The 9,403-nt window shown below is 36.2% G+C and overlaps 1 protein-coding gene across 1 annotated transcript in view; it reads left to right on the top strand.

Annotated features, from left to right (window-relative positions):
• Positions 1-266: 266 nt before the first annotated feature.
• LOC148948854 (uncharacterized) overlaps positions 267-9,403 on the top strand; it is a 29,829-nt gene continuing 20,692 nt past the window's right edge. Inside the window, exon 1 of the mRNA XM_089094109.1 lies at positions 267-361. The gene's annotated coding sequence lies outside the window, so the exon portion shown is untranslated. The remainder of the gene's footprint in view (positions 362-9,403) is intronic.

Here is a 9,403-nt window from a genome sequence, read left to right as displayed (position 1 = left end):
TTTCTATCCCCATCGGTTTAAGAAGGTGTGCTCAAAGTACAAGTACAGTCTTAAATGAGTTCACCATAGAGCTATAAAACTTTAGCGGACAAGAGATAGGTTGACGAAATTGTGAAATATATTATCATCATTTTTATTTCTGATCCTAACTGATAAACTAACTGATAAACTCTTTCTGATTTTCTAACTGATTTTCTAACTGATAAACTCTATCGTGAAAATACAATTAGAATTTTCACATGCTTTCGGCCATTTTTCCGCTTTATCTGTCGTTTCGCTAAGAAAAAGTTACGTGTAACTTGTAATTAAGGCACCCCATTTGAATTAGCAACATGCTGAAAGTGATAATTGAAAGTGAAAAGTATGTCATTTTAGCATAGGCCTATGTTTTTTTTTTATTTGTAAAAAAAGCCTTGATGAAAGGTTTTAAATTTACTGATATTAAATAGCTAAATACGAAATTTTCTCTTACTGCTAACTTACAAGGCTTAGGTACAATTCTTCAAAAATTATGATAACCTAGCCTAAGACAAGAAATTGGATAAAAATAAGATACAAAAATAAATATAGCTCTTAATTTGGTAAAGTTCTACGAAATCATATTATTGAGTTAGGAATAAAGTGAATACACCATTTGATGCCTTTTTTAATGCTGATTAGGCTACAAATATAAAGCATTTCTATCCGAAATGAATTTCAGCCCCCCCCCCCCTATATAGGCTATACCTAACCTAACCCGGAATTGGCATATATAGGGGGGGGGGGGCGGAAATTCATTTCCAATAGAAATGTTTATTATATTTTTAATCAGCATAAAAAAAGGCATTAAATGGTGTATTCACTTTTGTCCTAACTCAATAATATGATTTCATAGAACTTTACCCTTAATTCCCCCAGAGGCATCAGTAGAAAACATTTTATGGTGGAGGAAGGGAAGGGGGGACTATAAAATTTACTGGACTATAGTCATTTTACTAACTGAGCTGGACTATAGCCTATTGCTGTTAGAAATGCTTCATTTTTTCAGGGTGAGCAATGTTTGACTATTAAATTCATTGGTTATTTATACTCTAAGCATCAAATATTGTCATTTACCTTTATATAGAAAGTACTATAAAGTTAAACAAAAGACAATATTGTGTTTCCTTTAAACATGGAGAATGATATAGTCTTCTGTATGACTTTTTAAACATCAAATTATTATAGAGAAGTATGAATAAAGTTATACAGAAAACTTTTTGGTTTTCTTATTTCATATATGATCCACTAAAATGTCATACAGAAAAAATTATATCAGCCTACCCCGCTGATACATAGAGAAAACAACAAAAAGTCATACAGATGGATTTTTATAGCCTAGGCCTACATGATTTCGTATATAGAGCAGCCTAAATAGAGTCATACAGATGACTTTTTAATATATCATTCTACTATAAAGCATAATGAATAAAGTCATACAGATGGCTTGGTCAATATCTACCAAACCATATTATTAAGTTAGGACTAAAGTGAATACACCACTCGATGCCTTTTTTTATACCGATTACAAATATAATAGGCTAAGCATTCCTATCGAAATGTATTTCAGCCCCCCCCCCTATATATGCCAATTCAGGTTAGGTTAGTTGGGTTAGGTATAGCCTATATAGGGGGGGGGGCTGAAATTCATTTCCAATAGACATGCTTATTATATTCGTAATCAGCATAAAAAAAGGCATTGAATGGTGTATTCACTTTATTCCTAACTCAATAATATGATTTGGTAGATATTGACTGATGTCTTTTTATGTCTTCTGCTATTATAGAGAAAACATAAATAAAGTCATACAGATGACTTTAATATATCATTCTACCATAGAGCATTATGAATAAAGTCATACAGATGACTTTTTATGTATCCTGCTATTATAGAACAAACATAAATAAAGTCATACAGATGGATTTCTATAACTCATGCTATTATAGAGAAAAAATGAATAAAGTCCTACTCCTACATATGACTTTTTATGCCTTTCTTTTATAAAGCAAACTTCAATAAAGTCATACAGATGACTTTTTATACCTCCTGCTAGTACATAGAGAAAACAACAAAAAGTCATACAGATGGCTTTTTATAGCCTAGGCCTACAGGATTTTATGTACAGAGCAGCGTAAATTAAGTCATACATATGACTTTTTAATATATCGTTCTACTATAAAGTATAATGATTAAAGTCATACAGATGACTTTATATGTCTCCTGCTATTATAGAGCAAACATAAATAAAGTCATACAGATGACTTTTTAATATATCATTCTACTATGAAACTCATTCTACTTTTTTCAAACTGAGACTGATCTTCTATGGACTGGGAATTTTTTTTATTAGTTAAATAGACTGATTGAAACAAATGACAGAAAATCAATGAAAGAAGATTAGTCTCAGTCCATAAAAATAAAGTGGGTCTAATCTTAATAGCAATATCACCCAAACCAGTTGGTAAAATGACAAGCCAGTCAGTAAATTATTGTTACCCCCCCCCCAAACATTTTCCCTAGTAGGGCTGGATAGACAAAGATGCCACCCTCCTTTAGAGGACACCTTTTAGACTGACATTAATCCCAAATATGGAAATTCCACCTTCATTTATACATCCCAGATCTCTCCCCTAATGAGGCAAGATATTCCTAACTGCTACTACTACTAACAACTCACCACAGCACCAAGCTGTCCAAGGCCAACACAGCTATGCATGCTCCTCCACCAGCCCAATGTATCCAAGGCCTCCCTCTTTATAACCTCCCAGGAAGTTTCCATTTCCCTTAAATCTTTCCTTACAACATCCATCCACCCTAACCAAGTCTTTTACCTTAAATTACATTTTCTAGCAACTAAGGTTGAATTCAATACCATCCTTGAAAAAGACAATTAGAAATACAATTAGGTTTGCAGTTTAATGTAGAAAAGTCTGCTGTTTTGTTTTTTAATTGTCCTGAAGATAATGCTACAGTCAGGCTTGGTGGAATTACCATAACACCATCTAGTTACATTACGTACCTTGGCCTCCTGATTGGTTGTAATCTTTGAGAGACCCAGTCTTTGCTTATTGAACACCTTTCTAAAAAAGTGCACATTGCCTATGCAGGTGTTGTCACTAGCCGTTGCAATTCAAGCCGTAAATATTTGGCTCGTCTTTATAATGCAGTAGCTTTGCCTCATGTCTTGTACCTGTCTCCTTTTTGGAAGCTCCTGAGTGCACGAAACAAGAAAGACATAAGGTCGGTATTTTTCAAGTATGCCCAATATCTTCTTCAAGTGCTGCCTTTTGTTAGAAACCACCATATTGCTGCAAAATATGGAATTGTTGAGCCTCTGAGTGCCGTGGAGGAGGTAATTCAGAGTTATGTAAAAAAACTAGAGCTTCTGGATCACGAGTGGGCCCACCTTCTCAAATAGATGTGTTATTATGTAGTTCTTTCTGTTTGTATTTGTTTTTCTTGCCAGTTTTTGCTTTTTCTTTCTTTTCTAGTTCGTGCTCTGTCTTTTTCTGTTTATTGTAAGACAGGTTATTAATAAAATTCATTCATTAATTTTTCCACCTGGATGCCTCTATCCAAGTGGTCAAGAGTGCCAAACCTGGGCCATCCCAGTACTGGTTCTGTCGTCTCTGCCTTATGTTTGGCCACCAGACAAAAGAAAAAGAAAAGTTACCAGGGGAACATTAAAGCTTGTTTTTTGGCTATAAAATTAAGGAAGAATATGGTCAGCATAAAAAACTACAAAATGAATTTCATTAAGGTTTAAAAAAAATAAAGAGTATTAATTTCAAATTATACATTGACTGATCAACACCAAAAGTAAGCCGCTCCGCTAATCTTGGTGTTCTACCTTTCAGTGGTGGCAGTTTTATTTCAACTTCTGTCTTTAAGACACTATTCATCACGTCAGTTAGTGCAAAGTCTCTTGCCCCAGTCTTCTTCCAAAAGAGGACCTTAAGTCCTTCAGTTGCTACTTTTGATAATGATAACATTGTGAACAGAATTCCCTTTCTTGCTCTTCAGCTCAATCAGAATGTAATCACCAGCCTTGACTTTCTCAGTGTCAAATTAGAAGTTGCTGGTAGGGGGCTTGTCTTCAGTGTCTATACTGGGGTCTAAAAAGTTGCTGTATACAGGATCATCTATGTCAGAATCGTCACTCTAACTGTAACTCTTGTTGCCAGAGACACGCCTTTTGCTTTTTAGTCTTTTCACTTGTCTGACTTTCTTCTGTTCCAGGACTAGGGCTTTTTGGCAGATACAGCTTTTATCATAGCAGTAATGCATTCTTTCATAGGGGTGTCAGTGAGCGCTTTTGAGTTTTTCATATTTTTTTCCTGTTGATTTTTTGGGTTTGACTTGATTGATAAAATGCTGCAAGTAAAGCAAAAAATAAGAGGCAGTCATCCAGCCAGAAGAACTTTCTGAGCTGATTATGATGGTTCCTGCTAATACGCCCTTAAGCAAAGTTTCCAGGGACTGTTTTTGTGTAAAAAGAAGCATTAAAGGGACTGTGTTTCAAACACATTAACACCAGCACAAATCGTGGTCAACTGACCTCTTTCTGCTGACGTGACCTTCCCTACTTACTTCTGGCCTCGCTGTGCAATGCTTTTACCAGGCTTGTGGATTTTTTCAGGTCTGATTTGTCAAAACTTCCAATGTCTTGTGGTCTGAACATGTGTTTATATAGGCCTCAATCCAGGTTGTTAAAGAAAGCTCCTACTCTGTGACAGTTGAAAGCAGTTGTCCATCATAGGCTTGTACTTATTGACGTTCTTACTGATAGAGTTTTAAGTCAATCTATAAAACCACGGTACCAATATTTACCTGTAATTCCTCCACTGTTTTCACTACCTTTGCAGTTCTGTTATCTGGTACTCTTATGCTCTTAATAATGGCGTAAGTGTATGCAAACTTACACGCTTCTAGGGGAATACAGTCGAAAGCATATAAGCTATCGTTTTCAAGTAAGTTTTTAGTCTTTTTGCTTGTTCCTCTGTAAATATTGATCATGGGTTGTAACAGGGTGTAAGGAAATTCAGGTCCAATTTTTTTAGAGGGATATTCAGCTTCTCAACTTTTTTTTTATGTAGTCTTGCAGTGTTCCTCCAGGGACAACAACAACAACCACTCAACTCATCGCAGCACCAAGCCGCCTGAGGCCAACACAGCTACGTATGCTCCTCCTCCACCCCAATCTATTCAAAGCCTCCCTTTTTACACCCGCCCATGAAGTTCCCATTTCCTTTAAATCTTTCTTTATGACGTCCTCCCACCCCAGAAGGGGACGACCTGCTTTCCGTTTAGCCCTAGATGGTTGGCCAAAAAGAACAATCTTTGGCAATCTGTCATCCTTCATCCACATAATATGCACTAACCACCTCAACCATTCTTTCATTATAGACCTAGAAAGCAGTATTGAACCACATTTTTTATATAGCCTATTGTCTGAAATACGGTCAGTCAGCTGGGTACCCAGAACACTCCTTAAGCAATTTCTTTGGAAAACATCTAGCAAATCTTCATCCGCTTTTTGGAGCGTCCATGCTTCAGAGCCATATTTGACCACTGTCATCACTGTAGCTTTTAATATTCTAATCTTGGTTTGCAGACTTATCTTCCTATTCTTCCAGACTTTTTTTAACTGTGAAAAAACACCCTGTGCCTTGGGTTATCTTCACTGCTCCAACCATCTTTACTAATAATATTACCAAGGTAAGTGAAGCTGCCTACCTGATCAATCTTTTCATTACCCAACGTCCCCTTTTCATCTTCACTTATTCCTAGCCTGAGTGACTTAGTCTTCCTAACATTAATTTTCGAACCGATACTAGCACCCTGAACTCGCAAAACCTCTAAAACTTCATTCATTTTGCTCACACTTTCTTCTGGGATGCTTAAATCATCAGCATAATCTAAGTCCAGGAGACTTTTTCCTCCCCATTTGATTCCGTGGTCTCCCATTGCCTTTACTTTGCTCCTTAAGACAAAGTCCATCAAAATGATCCCTATAAAGGGAGATAGAACACAACCCGGCTTAACTCCTGATTTAATACAAAAACAGCTAATCTTATTTCCTACCTTAACCGCAGCAGAGTTATTCTCGTACATAGCACTAATCACTTTAATGTATTTGTCTGTTATACCATACAAGGATAAAACCTTTACTAAATCTCCTCTATCAACAGAATCTAACGCTTGCTCATAATCTATAAAACTGAGGACCAAAGGTGTTTGAAAACTTAGGCACTTCTCAATTATTAACCTAAAAGTGAAAGTTTGGTCAACCCATCCTCTACCTTTTCTAAAACTGCACTCCTCTTCTCTTAAAACTTTGTCTACGGCATCTCTCAGTCTAAAAAGTATCATATTACTAAGCAATTTGCTACCTACAGAGACCAGACTAATGCCTCAATAATTACCACACTCACTTTTATCACCTTTCTTATAAAGTGGCTTAATTAAGGTTTTCCTAAAATCGTTAGGTACTTCCCCTTTTTCAAAAATCATATTCTTAATCTTCAATAACTTATTTCTAACCTCAGAGCCACCATATTTAAGAAACTCATTTACCACCCAATCAGCACCTGCAGCCTTATTATTCTTTAATCCTTTTAGTACTGTTGCTAATTTCTCCTCACAAAACAAATCTTCCGTTACATCCAAGGTATCACAAACTTTTTCATTTTCCTCTATATTTTTTACTGCAACTCTATCTTGGTTAAGCAAGTTCTCAAAATGTTCGGCCCATCTCGCTTTAGCTTTTTCCTTATCGCTAATTGCCACCCAATTCCTATCTTTAACTGGGACAAGTCCAGATTGACTACTACCTCTCAATTTTTTAACGTGCCAGTACAATATTTTACAATTATGCCGTCTAGCTGCATCTTCCAGATCCTCAGCAATTTTATCCATAGCCTCCACTTCACGCCTCCTTAATTCATATTTCAATGCTTTCTCCTCTTTCTTTACATTTCTTTTGTTTTCATGTGATCTATCACTCAGATAATTCTTGTACAAGTCCTTTCTCCTTTCTATTAAACATAAAGCTTTTTCACTAATATCCTTAGCTGCAGTTCTAGCTTTTTTTCCCTAATACACCTTCAGCAACTTCACAAATTATTTTTCTAAAATTATTCCAACCGTCTTCCACATTATCAAATTTTAAATTCTGAAATTTAGTATTCAACTGTTCCTGGAAAGTTTCTCTCAAATTGTAGGTATAACAATCTAGTTATAACACCCATGGTACTTCCAGAGAATCCAACTGACTTCTTGTAGAATAAGACAGAAAAAACTGCTATTTTATTTTCTTCTTTATCACAGCCACCTTTCTTTCTTTTCTCTTCTGTTTTACTTTTAATCCTTTTATCTTGAATGAAACTTAACAGAAAAAAAGAACTTCAGTTCACCTACTGTTCTGACAGGATTAAACAACGCCAGAAAAAACACAGTTTTGGGTATTGAGCTTGCCTTCAACCTTAAAATATGCTGTTTACACAGCTTTTACAAGCATAACCCACTTTTGGATATTTTGGTACGGCATGCCGAATTTACCCTGGGTATTGTGGCCGAACATGGGAGTTCACTATCCCACAGGATGAAAAAATACTAACAGCAAACTGGTGAAGATGGCACGTCTCGGAAGCTGCCAAAAACAGGCAAATAATAGGAGAATACAATGTGAGTTTACAACGCGAGTTTTCTAGTATTCGTAATTACGCGTAGGCTTTCAGACAAAATTGAACAAAATTGCAGAGTCTATCACCATAAAACCTGATCTAGTCTGAAGTTTTTGGTAAAAGAATTAATTAAGGTCAGACTTTTTAAAAAAATACACTGCAATCTGTCAGAACGTTTACAATCCTCCAGAAGCCCCATAGGTTTTTGTATTGAAACTGTTTGCTTTTGATAGATTTGGGCCCTATACCAATTTTAACATTTAATTTTGCCCAACTGTAAACTTTTGAGTTGAATTCTTAAACAAGAAGCTGTTATCTAACCATAATGTGATTTGTGTCAAATTGCTTTTGTGGTGTTTATGTTTTCTGGAAATTGGAAGTAGGATAGTGGGTCTCTTATGTTATACTGTTGCAGGAAAAGTAGAACATGGAAAATGTTAAAGGCCGGGTTTCAGTGAAATAATAGAATGACTAGTTTCTAAAGACCTATATTCAAAGGACCTCTGGAAGTATTAGTAAGATCCCTCCCCCTCCATCACAGAAGTGGCCGCCCCCCCCCCCCCCCTACACAAGATGGTGCCTACGCCCATGTTTGGGTTTAAAGTTTTGAATAATTTTAAAGCCATGCAGAGCAAGCAATCAAACATGGGCTCTTCTATTTTGAAAATGAACTTCACACTAAAAAATAATTCTAAGAGTTTATCACCCATCAATTTCCTTGGCCTTCTGGAAGTAATTATATTTCTACAGACGATTTATATGATTTTCAAAAAATAAGCAAAATTTTCGTATTTCGTTGCAGCTTGGTGCTGAAGCCAGTGTAAGTTCTTGTAAAGTCTCCACAAAAAGTAGTGATTCAAAAAGGCTTCATACCTAACAGTCTCCTTTTTTTTCCTTTTTTATAAAACGACTCGCACTTCGATCTTCCTTTTCCAGAAGAGAGGATTATCATTGTAGGGTAGTAATGTTATTCTTGTCAACATGGGCGTAGGGAAGGGGAGGGGCAGGGGGGCAGCTGCCCCCCCCCTAGAACTTCAAATTAACGATAGATATTAGCGAGAATTTTTCGTATGTTGAAATTTTTGTTGAATGTTACCTGGTAGATGGTTAAAAAAGCTGGAAATAAACAGACATTTCCAAATATCGTTTGCGATATCAACATTTACGTTTCGATCTTTAATATTGATTTTCGGTCCGATATATAGATAGGAGACTGGTCCACGATCGGCTGATTTTGACTTGTTTAATTCTCCATGAATTGATTCAAGCGATAAGAAGTTGCTGAGCATCCCAAAGCAAAAGTAACTCATTCAATACCATCCTTGAAACAGACAATTAGAAATGCTCATCCATTTTTCGACCTGGATGCCTCTCTATCCAAGTGGTCAAGAGTGCCAAACCTGGGCCACCCCGGCACTGGTTCGGCCGTCTGTGGCTTATGTTTGGCCACCGGACAAAAGAAAAAGAAAAGTGACCAGGGGAACATTAAAGCTTGTTTTTCGGCTATAAAATTAAGAACAAATATGGTCAGCATAAAAAAACTACAAAATGAATTTCATTAAGGTTTAAAAAAAACTAAATAGTATTAATTTCAAATTATACATTGACTGATCAACACCAAAAGTAAGCCGCTCCGCTAATCTTGGTGTTCTACCTTTAGTGGTGACAGTTTTATTTCAACTTCTGTCTTTAAGACACT

This window comes from Artemia sp. Qi Xiang Cuo, chromosome 9 (genome assembly GCF_049724085.1).
Source record: "Artemia sp. Qi Xiang Cuo chromosome 9, ASM4972408v1, whole genome shotgun sequence".
NCBI lineage: Eukaryota > Metazoa > Arthropoda > Branchiopoda > Anostraca > Artemiidae > Artemia > Artemia sp. Qi Xiang Cuo.
Note: the sequence above shows the minus strand (reverse complement) of the source record. Positions and strands in the feature narration are given on the sequence as shown.